The 15,958-nt window shown below is 48.1% G+C and overlaps 1 protein-coding gene and 1 non-coding gene across 2 annotated transcripts in view; one reads left to right on the top strand and one right to left on the bottom strand.

Annotated features, from left to right (window-relative positions):
• AMPD3 (adenosine monophosphate deaminase 3) overlaps positions 1-15,958 on the bottom strand; it is a 141,205-nt gene that overhangs the window by 105,862 nt on the left and 19,385 nt on the right. The gene's annotated exons all lie outside the window — the stretch shown is intronic.
• On the top strand, positions 3,758-3,883 carry LOC115933499 (U6atac minor spliceosomal RNA). The gene has a single exon (XR_004069327.1). It is a non-coding gene; the product is annotated as a U6atac minor spliceosomal RNA (small nuclear RNA).

Raw genomic sequence — 15,958 nt, 5'->3', positions numbered from 1 at the left:
GCTATCTTGGGCCCCCAGGCTGTTGGTCTCTAGATCAGTGGGGCCCCCATTAGATCCCACACAAGATGGCAGTCATCAACAATTGAGCTCCACCGAGTTCCTGTGGGACTGAGGTCTGATGATTTCTTGAGGGCTCTTCCCCTATCACATTGATCTTTCTGAAGACGAATTTTATCATTGGTTATGTGTCAGGTAGGACTCTTCTGGTTGCAAGTGATTTTTTAAAAATTCTAACTGGCTTAAGCAAAAAAGGGCACATGAAACTAAAAAGGACCAGGGACAGCCAGCTTCAGGCAAAGCTTTACACTAGGCTCAAAGAATGACATTGCCCAGTCTAGCTGTGCCTCTGCTCTGCTCTGTCTCTGTTGGCTTCAATCTCAGACTTCACATCTATGGAAAAATGGCTACCAGCAATTCCAAGCTTCATCTTCCCAGATACATGTCCAATGGGAAAAGAACAAGTCTCTTCCCCAATGCTCAGGATCAATTCCTGGAATTCACTCAGAAAGACCACTCTTGGGCCATGTACCCGTCCCTGAACTAATCACCACAATCATAGTGATGGAACAGGATACATTCCCAACACATCCAAGCTGTGCTCTCCTCTAAAGTCTGGCTACCAAGGCAGCAGCAACCTCAAGTCCCAATTTCTGAGTCAAACCAACCTGCCCATGTCCACTTCCAGGTCTCAGCTTCTACAGAACTCTTTGTCCTCCCATCTTTTTTTTTCCCTGGGCTGTCCACCCAGAGGCTACCTCTCTGAGCCTGTTGGCCAGCTGGCCCTCCCTGGTTCTTGATATAACCTACTCCTCGGTGCCCTCTCTTCCACCTCCAAGTTTAGGCCTGAACTCAGGAACTGGAAAATCGTCTTTCAAAACCCTGTCTGTTAGCACCAGGCAGCCAGAATTCCTAGAGAAAGACAGAGCTTCCCTGTGCTCAGATGCCCAGAGTGTGCCCCTGCCAGGGTGCCTGGCACAGGAGACCAGCTGGGGTTCCAGATGAGGCATGTGAAGAACTGGTAAGACAGAGGGCAGAACAAGAGCCATTCAGGAAACAAAACCTCTCATCCAGCTTCCTCCTAGATGGTACAGACTGTGAAGGGCCTTAGATACTGTGTCAAGGAGCTGAGACTTGACCCAACAGGAGGTGAAGAGTAGTCAAAAGGCTTGCTGGATGCGTGAATGGATGAATGAACACACAAACAAGTAACCTCAGCTCGGGGATGGAAAGTGACTTGCCCCATATCACATAGGAAGCAAGTGGCAGAAACAGGACCAAACTCCAGGCCTACCTGTGCCCATCCTAGGGCTCTAGTATCAGCCCAGGCTGCCTCCACCTCAACAGGGCAGGCTGGGAACCCTGGAGATTGTCAGCCACTTCTCAGAGGCTCCAGACCTGGGCTTCTGAGCTTGGAGCAAAAGCAGAGTCCTGGGCATTAGAAATGTGGACACTGGGAAATTTTAGGAAGGCTCGAGCTGGTGCCTAAAGTTGAGGCTGGGGATTTCGAGTAAGACTGAATTCTCTGTGAGGTAGAAGAGTGGCAGAGGGAGCCTGCCTGAAGCTCAGCTGCTTTGGGAGAGTCCAGCCAGACCCCCAGAGGGCAGCCCATCCCTGACAAAGCCCAGAACTCAGCAGAAGGGGACCACGACTCCTGGGGAAGAGTTGCGGGGAGATGAGGGGTGTTATCTTTGGCTTCCAAAGGCCTTGCCAGTGTTCCGGCTGAGCCTGGCACTTTGCCCCAGGAAACAGAGCTGTAATTTAGAGACAGCAGGGACTGGGATCTAGGGTGGAGGGGAAGAAGCCTTCTGGCCCTTGGTTTAGGGGAGGCTGAAACTACTTTAGGGCAGAATAAGTCAGGATATCAGAGGTGAAGAAAGATCCAGAATTTTCATGAGAGCAATAACTTTGCTGTCTGGCTCACCATTGTATCTCCAGTGCCTGGAACAAACCCTGACACATAATAGGTCCTCAATAAATATTTGTTGAATTAATAATGAACCCTTCCTGAGGGTGAGGGAGCAATTTTTCACTTCCTTTTGCTGCCCACAATTTCCTCTCTACTGGATCTCCAGCATATAGTAAAAAGTCTGTGTGGAGTCAAGTCAGCACATTTACAGTGGTTGGCTGAGGACTTTCTGTGCCCAGAGTGGCTGCACATCCCAACTAGAACAGTTCACCCTTAGCTCCTGATGGATACAAAAAGTATGAGGCTGGAAATCAAGAAATTTAGGTCCTAGGTACGGCCCACTGTTTATCAGTGACAGATGTGAAAAAACTTTCAGAACATCTTCACAACTAATTCTCCTCTTGTTATGCCCATTTCGTAGATGTGAAAACTAAGTTGAGGCTAGCACTAGATCACACAGCCTCGGAGTGGCAGAGCAAGCCTGACATCCCAGGAACTTGCAACTATCAGCAGCTTCTTTCCCCTCTCTGTGCCTGTTTTCTCACCTGCATTATTGAGGTTTCCAAAGACAGTCCCAGATCTCCTATGGTAGAGGCAGGAGGCGACTGTCCAAGCACTCCACCATGCCCACTAAAGGCTGGTCCAGCTTAAATGTACTGCGGAGAGGGGTCCACAGGGCAAGATCAGGCCACAGTGGGTGTCTGGGGCTGCTTGGGCCCAGCACGTCTGAGGCCATCATTTGTTTGGATCTTTCTATTACCTTTTCCTGGAACAGAGTAGAAGACTGGAAAGGACTTTTCAGGAGAAGTGAGAGGTGAGGTTAAAAAGGCAGGAAAGAAAGAAGAGGGAAAACAAAGGTAGAGAAAGATACACTAGTGGCCAACAGGTACAATAAAAGATAAATCAAAACCACAATGCAAATCAAAACCACAATGAGTGATCACCTCATACCTGTTAGGCTGGCTATTCTCAAAAAGACAAGAGATAACAAGGGTTGGCAAGGATGTAGATAAAAGGGAACCCTTGTATAATGTTGGTGACAATGTAAATTGGTACAACCATTATGGAAAACAGTATGGGGGTTCCTCAAAAAGTTACAAATAGAACTACTGTATGATCTGGCAATCCTACTATTGGGTATATATATATTGGGTATATGAAAACAACCAAAGTGTCCATCAAGAGATAAATGGATAAAGAAATCATGATGTATATGTGTAAATATATGTGTGTATATATATTTCTTTGTGTATATATAAACATATATATGTGTGTTACATATATTTATATATAAATGTAAACACACACAAAGAAATATTATTCATCCTTGAAAAGAAAGCAATCCTGCCATTTGTAACAACATAGATGAACCTGAAGGACATTATGCTGAGTAAAAGAAACCAGACACAGAAAGAAAGAAAAACACTGCATGATTTCACTTACACATGAATCTTTAAAAAATTGAATACATAAAAACAGAAGAATGATGATTGATGGGAGGGACTGGACAGATGTAGGTCAAAGGGTTGAAACATGTAGTTGTATAGGATGAATAAGACTAGAGATTCAACGGACAGCATGAGGACTATAGTTAATACTGTATTGCATACTGGAAATTTGCTAAGAGCGTAGATTTTAGGTACTCTCTCCAAAAAAAGAAAGAAAGGTAACTATGTGAGATAATGGATATGTCAGTTTCCTCAGCCATAGTAACTGCTTCGGCTACTGATAGAAAGAAACTACTGATAGTTGCACAGCAAGTTCCTGCCTATGTACATTATGCATACATATGTACATTATGCATACATATGTACATTATGCATACATATGTACATTAAAACATCATGTTGCATGTTTTAAGAAAGGAGGGAAAGTTAGCACTCCCCTTGACAATGATGGAAGAGACCCTGCAACTTGACAACATGCATACAGTTAAGGCATTGCCACCTACTTCAAGGCAACTAACCATCCTTTTTAAAAACACAAAAGGTTTGGTTTGAGGGAGCTTCCTGGTAGCTGAACACCTGAAGGCTCCTGGAGGGTGGTGCATCCAGAGAGGGCATGGAGCCCCTCGCCTCTTCCCACACCTCTTGCCTTAGGTATCTATTCCATCCATCTGGCTGTTGTTCATCTGTATTCTTTGTAATATCCTTTATAATAAATTGGTAAACATTTTTTTAAATTATGTCCTACACTGGCTCCTTTGTAAACCCACTGGCAGGAGTGTCCCACTCAGGACCTAACAGTTCAATATCCATAGCAGTGCTGCAATCAGCTGTACCAGACTCAGGGGACCCATGGATGACAGACAAGCCTGTCCCCCAGGAAGTCCAGTCTCCTGGTTGGGGGTGGGGGTAGCAAGCACACACAGTCACCAGCAATCCAGCCTGCAAAGTGCTTTGAGGAGGCAAGCCCAGGGGCTGTGAAAGCAGGGAGGAGGAAGTGACTGGCTCTGTTCTCGGGGTCACAGAAGGACGAGAGCCTGGGGCGTGACGCCAAGCATGTGTGGGAAGGAGGTTGGAGTGTTCTAGCCCCAGGGAAGAGCATATACAGAGGCACTGGGCATGGTCACCCTGAGGAAGCAACTGTTCCTGTGGAATGCCCCTTAGTGATCTCAGCCTCCATCCTTCCCCTGATTTCTCTGCTTTTGCTTAGCCTACCTTTGAGACTCTGCATGCCCTCAGCCTCTGACCTCTCCCATTTCTCCTCCTGCAGGGGCCTACGGTCCACCATGCACCCTCTGGCCTCCCTGACTTTCAGTCCTCTCTTCCCTGATCCCAAATCATTTGCCCACGAGGACTTCAGGAGAGTGTCTTCCAAGAGAAGCCTGGCCCCACTGCAGAGTCAGGCTGTCCATCTTCCAGGGAGCCTTCCTGTAGACCCTCATTCAACCCAGGTGTCTCCCCACTTCTCTGGCCAACAAGCTACACCTCTTTTCTCCCCTGAGCCCCCAAAGCCTCTTTTGCCAAGCTCAGCATTTCCAGAATAGCCTCTCCCTGTAGCAACAGGCAGTGGTCATTTAGCTTCCACTCCCTCCATTTCTCTTCCTTCCACTCCAAATCCACACTGTCTCATCTCCCATTCTTTCCTCCTGACTCCCCCTCTCCAGCCTTACCCATCTCCTGTCCATGCTCCACCCAACTATGAGAGAGGACTATCTGATACACAAAGTTGTCCATGTCACCCACGCTTAAAATGCTTTCTAACTCCCTATCATTCGCAGGGGTAAATCCGGACTCCTCAGATGGCATTTGAAGCGCCCCACACTCTCTCCAGGGGCATTCTGTACCTGTCCCTCACACACCCTAAGATCCAGCCCCTTCCTGCTTCTTGGCCTATCCCGACCTGCCCTGCATTTTGTCACATCTGTCACATCCTGAAGCAGCTGCAAGGTTGAGAAAGGCTGGATGCTGGTGGTGACTCAAGACTGGAGGGAGAGCGATTAAGCATTGGGCGCTTCACCCACAGAATAGCAGTCTTGGCATTTTGGGGGTCACCTACCTTTTTTTAGTGTCTGTTAGAAGCCATAGGTCCCCTTCCTAGAAAAATGAATATCATAATGTACCTAAGCACAAATTTCATACCACATTAATGTACCTAAACACAAATTTTATACCACATGTCTAGGAAGTTACAGATCTTTCCCTTGCAATCTGATATGGCTTGGCTGTGTTCCCCCCATCAAATCTCATCTTGAATTATGGTTTCTATAATCCCCATGTGTCATGAGAGGGACCAGGTGGAGATAATTGAATCATGGGGGCAGTTCCCCCATACTGTTCTTGTGATAATGAGTGAGTTCTCACGAGATCTGATGGTTTTATAGGGAGCTTTTCTCCCTTTTGCTCGGCACTTCTTGTTACTGCCATGTGAAGAGAAGGATGTGTTTGCTTCCCTTTCTGCCACAACTGTAAGTTTCCTGAGGCCTCCCCAGCCCTGCAGAACTATGAGTCAATTAAACCTCTTTCCTTTATAAATGACCCAGTCTTGGGTATGCCCTTATAGTGGCGTGAGAACGGACTAATACACAGTCCATCCATGAACCCAGGTTTTAAAAGTCCTGCTCCAGAGAGCAAGCAGGAACTGTGGAAGCTGGCCTAGCCATGCCTTGCTGGTCCTTGTGCTACCAACATCCAGCATGGATCTGAAACTGAGTTGGTATCTGTAAGAACTTGTGGAACTGAGCTGAATTCAACAGAAGGCAGGAACTGCCTCAGAGAGAGGGGAGCCACGGGCTTAAGATATAAGGAGAGCTGAGAAGCTCGGGTAGAACTTCCCGCAGGTATAGCTCATGGGGTTACCATCCAACAGTGGGCTTGATGATAAAGGAAAGCAAGTGAATTCCAGGCAGCCACTGGGAAAAAGTCGCCCTGTCCAGGTTTCAGCTAAGGTCTGCCACTTTGAAGCTGGCAGCAGTAGGCGACCAGGCCTGACCACATCCCTGCATACCTAAGAGGCATTACAAACCCGATTGACCACCTTCACCCTCCACCAGCTGTTGCTTCTCCCATCTCAGTTAACCAAAGCACCATTCAACAAATTGCTTAGATAGAAACCCAGGAATCATCCTTCATTCCTCTTTCCTTCATCTGCCACATCCAATTCATCAAAAAGGCCTGTCATTTTAGCCTCCAAAAATGCACCAAATTTACATTTTCTTCATCTGCACTGTTGTCACACCGCTCCAAGCCACCATCATCTCTGGCTTGGGTGACGTCTCCAACAAGGCATCCTGCTTCCACTCTTGCCCTGTGTGGTCCATTCTCTACATGGCAGCCAGAGTGACCTTTTATAAAATGTGAGATTATAGCATTCTACCACTACAGACTTTCCAACAGCTTCCTTGAAATTAGAATCAAGTCCCAGGATCCCAACCATGACCTGCAAGACCCCCATGACCTGGCCCCTCTCTTTCTCTCTGACTTCACCTCGTGCGACTCTCCCTCTTTCACTGTGCACCTAGCAAACGGCCTTCTTTCTGGCTCCCAAGAAGTTGCATGCTCAGGGCCTTTGCACTTGCTGACCCCCCTGCTCCCCAGATCTGTGCATGACTGATTCCCGCGCATCCCTCATTCTCAGTTTAAATGGCACCTCCTCAGAAAGGTGAGACCCCATCATTACCAATCCCATTGTCCTGTCCCATTTTCTTCATAGTATTTATCACGGGCTGAAATATTTTTGTTTATTTGTTCATATGATTGACTGACTTCCAACTGGAATGTAAGCTCCATGTGAAAAGGGACTGATTTCTCTCTTTTTAGTCCTGGAGCTCAGAATAAATGAAGTGACAAAAGGGAAAAACTAGGTATGACTCAGGGCCCCGGGGATATGGGTTTGGGGTAAGGATCAGGCCAGGGCAGGGCCAGAACAAGGCAGAAAAAGGGGCTTGGGCACCCCCGCCCAGTCCTTCCTGATGGGGCCCCACTGCTCACTGGTGTGACTTGCCACAGGAGGACTCCACCAGAGGCATGAATGAGATAAGGCACCTTGGCAGCTCCTAATTCTAAGAGACTGCAGCTACTGGACTGTTCACCAGCATGTATATTGCTGTCAGGGTAAGTCCCCAGGATAGTTATTTCTATGCACTAGGCTATGGTGGCCAGTTGTTCAATCAAACACCAGTCTAGACGTTGCTGTGAAGGTGTTTTTGGCATGTAATTAACATTTAAATCAGTAGACTTTGAGTAAAGCAGATTACACTCCATACTGCCGTGGGCCTTAGCTCATCAGTTTAAGGCCTTAAGAGCAAAGACTGAGAGTTCTTGAAACAGAAGGAATTCAGCCTTAAGACTGCAATACAGGAATTTCCTGAGTTTCCAGCCTGCCAGCTTTCCTTTTTTTTTTTTTTTTTTTTTTTTTTTTTGAGACGGAGTCTGGCTCTGTCGCCCAGGCTGGAGTGCAGTGGCGCAATCTCAGCTCACTGCAAGCTCCGCCTCCCGGGTTCACGCCATTCTCCTGCCTCAGCCTCCCGAGTAGCTGGGACTACAGGCGCCCGCCACTACGCCCGGTTAATTTTTTGTATTTTTAGTAGAGACGGGGTTTCACCATGTTAGCCAGGATGGTCTCGATCTCCTGACCTCGTGATCCGCCCGCCTCGGCCTCCCAAAGTGAGCCTGCCAGCTTTCCCTACAAATTTCAGACTAGCCAACCCCACAATCATGTGAGCCAGTTCCCTAAAACAAATTCTCTTTCTCTCTCCTTCCCTCTCTCTCCCTCGCTTCCCCCCTCCCCCTCTCTTCCCCCTGTATGTATGTGTGTATCTATATACTCGATAGGATATATATCCAATAGGGTGGATGGGTAGATATCTTACTGGTTCTGTTTCTCTAGAGAGCCCTGACTAATAATACACTCCTTTCCTCTACTTCATCCGCAGAGAAGGAAGTAGCCTGAGGTGTCTTCCAGGGAAAATCAAATAAGAGTGAGGTCACTGTGAACATCCCAGAAGTACCATGGCTCTTTTCTCAAACATGAAGAGCCCCAGGGTACCAGCCTGTGCATCATCCTGCAAGCCTGTCCTGCAATCCTTCCAGGAATAGCCTGGCTTGTGGCCTAATGCTCAGGCGGTCCCCTGACTGATGAGATAATACTATCAGAAAATGAATCTAGTTTTAAAAGAATGTTGATAAATGCAGCAAACATGCACTCAACAGATTACATATCAATGCTAAAGAGTCACCAAAGCCTCTCTTCTTGTTAGATGTAGTCATTCATTCACCCACTCAACAAATATTTATTGAAAGTCTGCATGTGCCAGACATTCTTCTAGGCATCGGGAATGCAGCAGCAAACAAAACAGTGACATTCAGGCAGAGAGAGATGGACAGTAAAGAGATTGATACAGAATATGTTATGTGGTGATGATAAAGAGCTACGAAGAAAAATGAATCATGGTAAGGCGAGTGGGGGTGTGAGTGAAGAAAGTGTCTAATTGATGTGGGGTGTGTAGAGAAAGCCTCCTTGTTAAGGGAGCCTCTGAACGGAGGCCTAAAAGGAGTGAGGGAGTGAGCCAGGCAGCACTGTGTGAGAAGAGCGTCCCAACAGACGGCCCAGCAGATGTGAAGCCACGTGGCATGGCACGCTGGCATCTTCCAGGAACAAGGAGGCCAGTGCAGCCAAAATAGAGTACACAAAAGAGAGTCCAGGAGAAGGGGTGGGAGGCCAAGTCATAGAGGGTCTTAAGTCCATGAGAAGAACTTTGGATCTTACTGAGGAAGTTGGAAGGCCTTTGGAGTTTTTGTCCAGGGGAGGAATACTAACTCCATAAAACTCATAAGAGGTAGAGAGAAAAGAAAGGGGCAGGTGTGGTTTTACTTCCAGCACTTCCGTGCCAGCCACTCCTAGGCCACATATGCCCCAAAGAGGCCTCCGCGATTGAATTTTCAACAGCTGCTGCCTTGCCTCCCATTTATGTTGCCTCATCCATACAGGACCAGTTTTAACTTCAGGGTGACACACCTAGGGGTGGGAGAAGGGTGATGGAGGGAGGAGGACCATCGGGGCCACACTGACCCCCATCTCCACAAGTTTATGCTGCTGCTTTCAATGCTGCTTCCTCTAATCTTTTTTCATCATTATCTTAGTAACTGTCATGCCACTATACCACCTCGAAAACTGTCTTCCAGAAATGTCCCATGGAGACAGTGGCTCCCCCTTTCCTGGCCCTCTGGAGTGTTGATCCTCACCCCAGCCCTCCTCTTTCATGCTCAGGACCACAGCCCTGTGGCTCCAAAAAGGACCTTCTGGGTCAGTGCACAGAGCACTTAGAAGCACCTCTGCCCCTTCCTCACTTACTTCCTGTTCCTCCATCAGCGTTCTACAGCTCTGGCCAACACCATCAGCCTCTACTCAATACGGTGCTTCATTCCACTGTGGGAGGGAAAGTGAGGAAATAAAAATATGACAAAGGAAGAGAGAGCTGAGAGAGAAGGCCAGAGGAGAGGAGAGGCACGATTCAGGAAGGAACTGCTGAGACACTTCATCCCTGAAGGAGCTCAGGAATCACTACATCTGGTAAGCAGGGACAAGGAGCTCATCAGAAAAGACTCTGCTTCCTCAAGTGTGTCCTCTAAAGCCAAGAAGAGTGGCAGCAGGAACCTCCATGGTAGGGGGAAGGAGGTCCCTGAGGTCAAGTTGGGAACTTTTTTATTTTATTTTATTTTATTTTTTTTGACATGCAGAAGTGTTCAGCAGGTAAAGGGAAAACTGTACCTATCGAAGTCCTATCCTTTTGACAAGTACCAGCTCAGATGCCCCAAGAAAACAGCCCACATCTCCAAATGGGAATGAACATCTCCCTCCTTCTCTATCCCAGAGAGCTCAGCCATAGAGAATCCAGAGCCCTAGGCAGGAAATATTCTTCCTGGAAGCCAGAGAAGCATGTCATGTTCTCCTGCCACACCAAAATGACATTTTCTTCTCCCTTTCCCATTCTACCTTTCCTGCCTTGAATATTAGTTGACTCAGTGCCCCTCTTCCTCCACATCACGTGATGCTCTGCGTGGGTTTCTCAGGGGTGAAGGGTTGACTCAGCCTGGCTGCCTGAACCCACTTTCCAGCTCTCTGGCCCGCGGCACATCCTCAGCACGGCCTCCACACCACAAAGCAAGATGCGCCCTCTCTGCCTTCACTGCATTCAAATCCAAAAGAATTTTTCCATGATTTGTCACTTTCAGAGAGGGCTTACATAAAGAGGAGTTGTTTCCAGAGCAAAGCAAAGAATAATCAATGGAATTTAAAACAATCCTAAGAAAGGCCAGCCCCAGTGGAGCCAAGAAAGTTCTCCTGCCCCAGTTGAATCACTATTATGCACAGTCCTGGCCCTGCAGGAACCCAAGAGCCCTCATGTTGGAAGGGTATTCCAGGTCCCCCACCCCTGATGTCTTTACTCAAGTCTGTTTGAAAGACCTTAGCTTTAGTGCAAGCCTCCCAGGGAAACAGATAAGAGGGTGTCCCTCCTACCTTACCTATTCTCCATATGCTGGCAATTCAGCTTTCACTCCAGCCCAAGCCTCTTCCGAGTTCCAGTCTCATTTATTCAAGTGCCTACCTGACCTTCGTGGATGTCTAACGGAGATCTCAAACTTAACATGCTCAAATCCTAACTCTGGATTTCCTCCCTGAACTCGGAAGCTTCTCTGCTTGTGATCTTCATATCTCAGTGAAAGGCACCACTATTCACTCAGTTTCTCAAGCAGAAATGTGGCAAAAGTACCTGAAGTCTCCCTTGCCCACCACATCCTACTCTATACCCCAAATGTGTCTCCAGTGCTGTCCCATCAGATTAAGCCACCCGTCATCTCTTGGCTAAAAGACCAGCAGTTCCTTGCTTCCATGTGACCCCCTCTCCAATCTATTTTCCACGTATCAGCTAGAGCAATCTTTTAAATCAGATCACATCAATTTCTGCTTTAGCTCTTTCCTTTTATAACTTCCTCACCAAGGCCAAAAAGCTGTGCATGAATATGTCTCCTGCCTTCTTCCCTGGTCTCATTTTATGCCACTTTCTCATTTGCTGTACTTCAGCCACATCAAGCTTCTTTCCAGTTCTGGAACATGTTTTCTTCTCCACCTCAGGGCCTTAGCACTTTTTGTTTTCTGTTCTCTGCACATTTTTTCCCCTATGACATCCTTCAGATCTTAGCTTAAAGGTCACTTCCTCAGAAAGCCTACTCCTAATACCCTTCCTAAGTAGGTGCCCTCATAATTTGTTGTCATTTTCTTTTGCAGTCTTATTCTTTATATAACATTAAGCCAATTAGCATTTGACAATTAATTATATGTTTACATGTTTATTGCCAGTCTCCCTGCCATTGTCTGCTATCCCCATAAGAATGAGCCTAGACTGGAGGCATATTAGCGAGTCCAGCTGGAGACAGTCCAGGTCCTGCCAGACAGAGGCAGGGCTTCAGGCAGACACAAAGCTCCTTGCAGGAGGAAACCATGCCTGAGTTGTTTACACAGGATTTGGCAGATACATTTATTGGATGACTGGATGGGTGGATGGATGGATGGATGGATAGATGGATGGATGGATGGGGGAATTTCAGCTGTGGGCAAAAGGCAATAGAAACCATGTCTGAGGAATGGGTGGTGACTGAACAGAACAGACCCTGCACTAGCAGGAATTCTATTGACCCAAGTTCAGTGAAAATGTCATTTTAGCACCTAGATGAGAAAGAGATTAGGATAAGTCAGGCTTGCATGTGCTCAGGTAATACCTGCCTGCATCATGACAGGGAGAATTAAAACCAAAAAATAAAGAATATTTATAGTCTGACTTTCTCCTTCTTCACTTTGGCCAGAGTTGCCTTGACTCAGGTTAATCACACGGGTCGATGAGCTGATGCGGGATGACCCATAATACTCTGGGAGATGTCTACATGAGGAATTTGATTTTGCAGTCAGTAACCCTTACCAGTACATGAGGAGATCTACTCACTGGGGGATGGACTGCTGTCAATGGACTCCTAATGACCTTTGCAACCAACAGAAGGGAGACAAATGGAAAGGAGAGAAGACTCCTGGGCATGGCTCAGTGGGACAGGAAGCATAGCCCATGACAAGTGTCATTAGAATGGGCTCATGGAGAAAGAATGTAGGGCCAAGGAGAGGAACAAAGAAAATGGAGAAAGCCTCCTCACTAACCCTGAGCCACAGGTTCCAGCCCAGCTGCAAAATGGGCTGGTAAACTGTTCAGAGGTCATCCCTAGTTGACATCACTATTAAAGATAGCCAGGCCAGTTGGCAGAGATGATAGAGATGGGAGGTAACATGGAGCCAGGTGAAGGTTCATCACCATGTCCAGGGTTCCCTTCATCAGTGGCTGGAGGAATGGGCCAAAGTTTATAAGCAGGTATAGAGCCCCAGGAAGGCTTAAAACGTGGGTACAGACCCACAGGAAGGGTTCAAGGAAATATAACCAAGTGAACTAGGAAGAAAGACCAAGGCGAGACCCCAGTCCTGTGGATATACCAACACAGCAAAGCAGGAAGCCCAGCCTGGTGCTACCAGCAGGAAGATGATTCTAAGCCCCATGGAATGGGATTGGGGCTGTTTTCAGTACTGGCTCAAGCTCCCAGATGGGCTCAGGCCTGGAAGTGGGAACATCAGTGACTCCAGGCATGAGGTGCTAGAGAGACAGCTGCAGGGATAGCAAGGTGCAAACAAAACTGACAGCATCTTGAAAAACCTAAGTATCCCTTCCCACACCAAGATGGTGGAATGAGGGAAAGCGTCATTGTTCAGCAGGATTACGGATGACCAAGGAGACACCAAATGTCCTACCCCTTATAGTCCTTTAGGAACTGGCTCTCTGGCCTGCCTTGGGGACCCTCCTCTCCAGCTTCAGAGAAAGGCCTCTTCCCCTAACACCATTTTATGACTCAGTGTGATTCCTTAGTGTGAGGTGAGATTCAGGAGAGAGGCTCTTCCTTCCTGCCCTGCCTGGGCCTTCCCTACATTCTGTCTAGGAAGCAACCTTGGGGTAAGGAAGACCATCCTTGGTAAGGGCCCATCCTTCCCCCAGGATCCTGACACCCTGTGAGAGGTCACCCTGTCCAGGATCTATGACACACGCCTTCTGATAACCTCCCCAAGGGTTGCAGCTAGCCACACCACTAGTGTTTGGCTCCCCACTCATTCCAAGGCCTGCCAACAAAATCCTATTTAATCAACACTGCTCGTTCTGCAGCTGCTCCCGAGGGGAAACCACATAGGCACAGTCCATTTCACAACTGTTGGCTCCACATCAGGACCAGCAGAACAGAGTGTAGTGGAAAGAGCACTGGGCTGGGAGTCAGGAGCCCTGGGTCCAGCCTTACTCTCACACTAATGGCTGGCCCCCATTTCCCTGTCCTGTCTCCCTCACAAGGGTGGAGTCACATCAAAGAAGCAGCTGTCTGTGACTTGCAGTTCACTACTAAGCACCTTCTATAAACAAGAACCCCCAGGCATGGGACCTCAGGGTGGGCTCCTCTTAGCCATATTCATACATGTGACTCTGACCCCCTAGCCACCTCTGATTTTACCAATAGTGAGCCTGTCACCTGCCAGAGCTAACTAGCACCTTTACCCCAAGGAACCTGGAGTGGGGGAAGAAAGAGAGAGAGATAAAGAGGCTCATGTGGACTCAGGAGCTGTGGGGCAATTGCGTTTTCTGCCACACTGTCTGAAGATTAGAGAAACCTGTTCTGCAAGGAGAGAGAAACATGAAACAAATACTCAAGACTTGCAGACGGAGGTGCAAAGAGAGCCAGTGGACTTTTAGTTCTGGTTTCCAGGTCTCCCTGAAACCTGGCTACGCCTTTTTTTAAGCTGGCTTTTAAAAACGAGTCTCTCTCGGATCCCAAGTCTCCAGACAGCTTCAAAGTGGTGAGCCCTGACAAGCTATCAGGGTCCCACTCAGCAGTCCACCTGTGTGATGCCTGTGTGTTCGGGCATCTCTCCTTGGCTGCACTGTGCTCGAGTAAGCTGGGCTCAGGCACTGGTCCACACCTGTGCTTCACCCCTGCCCCACAACGCAGCCCAGTGTTTCAGCCAAAGTAGGTGCTCCGTCAACTGGTGTCAGGTGAAGACAGAGAAAATCCAAAGACATCATTCCTCTGTGAGGCGTGTTCCTCAGAGCCAGGCCAGGCAGCAACTCCCTCCCCGTGCAAGGTTGTCCACAATAAATCCATGACCTGCCCAAGCCCTTCCGGCTCTGCGATCCACGGCCCTGCATGAGCCCAGAATTCAGCCCCTGATGCAGCCAGCCCACAACTTCCCAAGTTTTATTTTCATTAACCCAACTGGAAAATTGGACTTCACTCAGGATTGTGCTGAAAACCAGATGCTAGAGCTAGGCTCTGGTTTCCTAGATAAACACATTGCAATAATATGCATCTACCCGTGAGATGCTCTGTGTGGCGGCACGTGGCAGCACTCCAGAAGAAAGAAAAACAATGTCAAAGCTTCATTTGAGGCTTCTCACTCCCCTTCCTGGCCAGCGGCTGGCCACATTTTTTGTTGGCCCCACTGCAGGCCAGCTCTCTCTCTCTGCTGGCTCCCCTCGCCCTGTCCCTACCTCTGGCCCGGAACTTTACGGCTTCTAGAAAGAACTTCAAGCTTTTCCCAATTGCCCTGTCTGGATCCAGCCCTTTTCCTCTGCGTTCCCACCGTGCCCTGTGTCGACCCCATCCTAGCAGCGGAAGACAGTGTTGCGACTGTTGGGGTTGTCTGGCCCCTCCAGAGGGCAGCACAGCCAGTGAACATAGTTCTTAATGTTGCTAAATGAATGAATGAAAGCGAGTCACACCAGTGGCAGTGGGTGGGGAACAAAGTGGGTTGCACATATGAAGGAGGCATGGGCTTCAGGGATGTCGTTGAGGGCTGATTTCCTACAGCCCGAGTATTTTCATTCACTCATCCAAGGTTCACTGAGCTTTCCCCTTGCAACAGACCCTGTGCTTAGTGTGGGGACAGGCGGGATTCTGACACATCCCTGCCCTCAAGGGGTCTGCCACCTGGGAGAGGAGCGGTGGTAGCAGAATGAGGTTTCCTGTTCCCCTTGCCCACTTCTTCCCAACATATAACCCCATCATCCTTGTAGTGAAGGTTTGTCTCTAGATAGTCACCATAGAGTGGCAGAAACTCTGTTAGCATAAAAACCACAAGCTATGGAAGGCAATCAATATTAGAAAGAGAATGACTTGGGTTTTGGGGCGTGAGAATTTGAGACAAAGTCTCGCTCTGTCACCCATGCTGGAGTGCAGTGGTGCTGTCACAACTCACTGCAGCCTCAACCTCTTGGACTCAAGCCATCCTCCTACCTCAGCCTCCTGAATAGCTAGGACCACAGGCACATGCCACCACACCCAGATAATTTTTTACATTTTTTTAAGAGACGAGGTCTCCTTGTGTTGCTCAAGGGCTCCTTGAGCCCTTGAACTCCTGGGCTCAAGCAATCCTCCCTCCTTAGCCTCCCAAAGTGCTGGCATTGAGAAAGACTTGTTTTATGATGCTCCTCTGACTATTTTGAAAGACATTAATACCTGAAGACCTCAGGATATGATG

Source organism: Gorilla gorilla, chromosome 9 (genome assembly GCF_029281585.2).
Source record: "Gorilla gorilla gorilla isolate KB3781 chromosome 9, NHGRI_mGorGor1-v2.1_pri, whole genome shotgun sequence".
In the NCBI taxonomy this organism is placed as follows: Eukaryota; Metazoa; Chordata; class Mammalia; order Primates; family Hominidae; genus Gorilla; species Gorilla gorilla.
The sequence above is the reverse complement of the archived record's forward strand: the minus strand, read 5'-3'. Positions and strand labels throughout refer to the sequence as shown.